The sequence below is a fragment of the Herpailurus yagouaroundi genome, unplaced genomic scaffold (assembly GCF_014898765.1).
Source record: "Herpailurus yagouaroundi ecotype Mexico unplaced genomic scaffold, PumYag 77, whole genome shotgun sequence".
NCBI classification, from domain to species: domain Eukaryota; kingdom Metazoa; phylum Chordata; class Mammalia; order Carnivora; family Felidae; genus Herpailurus; species Herpailurus yagouaroundi.
In genome coordinates this window covers 80,398,891-80,400,384 of record NW_024412388.1, presented here as the reverse complement: position 1 = coordinate 80,400,384, position 1,494 = coordinate 80,398,891, and the positions used below count along the sequence as shown (strand labels likewise).

The window sequence follows — 1,494 nt, the reverse complement described above, 5'->3', positions numbered from 1 at the left end:
ACAGAGACAACAGATATAAAAATTGACACGTGCATAAAATACATTTGAAAATATTTCCAAGAAACCATTTTCACTAATGGTTATAAAGAGAATTGAAAGGCTAAGGTATAGGAACAACAACGCTTACTTTTCTCTATGTTTTTTGACAATTTTGGATTTTTAATTTTTTGCATCAAATTTGTTACAGTGAATTTTGAAAAGCCCATTCATTGATGTACTTGCATTTAGTGAGGTGGAACCCTAATCATATGCAAACCTATGAGTTGTCGGAAGAGATGCAAGATAGCAATCCCTGCCTGGAGGAGCTGACAGGCAGAACGGACCTGGGACTCGGTTCCTAGCACTGGAATCCTGGGATTGAGGAGCGGGCGTTCTTACCAGAAACGCAGATTCCTGGGCCCCATCCCCAATCGACTCCATTCGAGGCCCTCAATGACGCCTAGGAATCTGCATTTCTGACAGGATCCTACTGGGGATTCCGGTACGTGACAATTTTGAAGCCTCCGGGACTGGAAGGGCAGTCAGCCTGCACAGCGCAGGTCACGGTGTAGGCCCATTTTCTCATCCTTCCCGCGCCCTCCCTAGCGCTCACCGCCGCGCTCCGAGCTAGGGGTTGTCAGCACAGGAGCGTGGGGGACACTCCTCCGGAACAGCCGAGACCCGGGCCAACTTTGGGCCGAAATGGCGAGGCCTCACTTGGGCCACCGGCCGGAGCCGTTCCTCCCAGGTCCTGGATCAGGCTCCGCTGTCAGCTGGTCCCAGATCCTGAGCCACAGAGCTGAGGAAGCGGGGCGGGGGGCGAGCGCACTGGCGCGAGCGGCTAGAGGTGGAACGGCCGCAGAAGCCCAATGCAGAAGGAGAAAGGGCAGAGATGGAGAGGCAAGTTCAACCGTTTAGGAAAAAAAATAACGGGGAGAGAAACGATGGGGTCAGAAAATAATTTCGGGGGGGAAATCGGGAAAAACTGCGACTCCGCCGGGACTCGAACCCGGAACCTTTGAATGCCTTCAGCCTCTAGAAGTCCAATGCGCTATCCATTGCGCCACGGAGCCACCTGTTGGAGCCTTCGCGCATCTGCTGTGTTAAGCCAGAGGCGACGGCCCCGCGCCCTTCCCACCGCCCCCTGAGCCGTCCCCCCAGCCATCCGTCTGTCTTGCCGAGACCACGGTATTGCTAGCCTGGGTAGCGACCACCAAACGTGAGCCGAAGGCGCCCGTCCTTCCCCAGCGGCCGCCTCACACGAGGTCGCCGAGCCCTGCGACTCCGCCGGGCCCCAGCCGGTCGGTCCGAGGGCTGCCAGAGCCGGGTCCTGGGCCTACCCGGGGCGCCGCCGTATCTGGCCGCTCAGGACAAATCACACCCTCGCTCCTCCTCCCCGGTCCCTTCCTGCCCCGAGCGCCCCCGCCTACCGGGTCTCTCCGGCGGCCGCTCCCGCCCCGCCCTGGCCCCGGCGACACGGAACCAGGCCGGCCGTTGCGCCGTTAAGCCGGGCCG

The 1,494-nt window shown here is 58.6% G+C and overlaps 1 non-coding gene across 1 annotated transcript; it reads right to left on the bottom strand.

Annotated features, from left to right (window-relative positions):
* Window positions 1–967: 967 nt before the first annotated feature.
* TRNAR-UCU (transfer RNA arginine (anticodon UCU)) lies at window positions 968–1,052 on the bottom strand. The gene is given in 2 exon segments: window positions 968–1,003; window positions 1,016–1,052. It is a non-coding gene; the product is annotated as a tRNA-Arg (tRNA).
* Window positions 1,053–1,494: the final 442 nt, after the last annotated feature.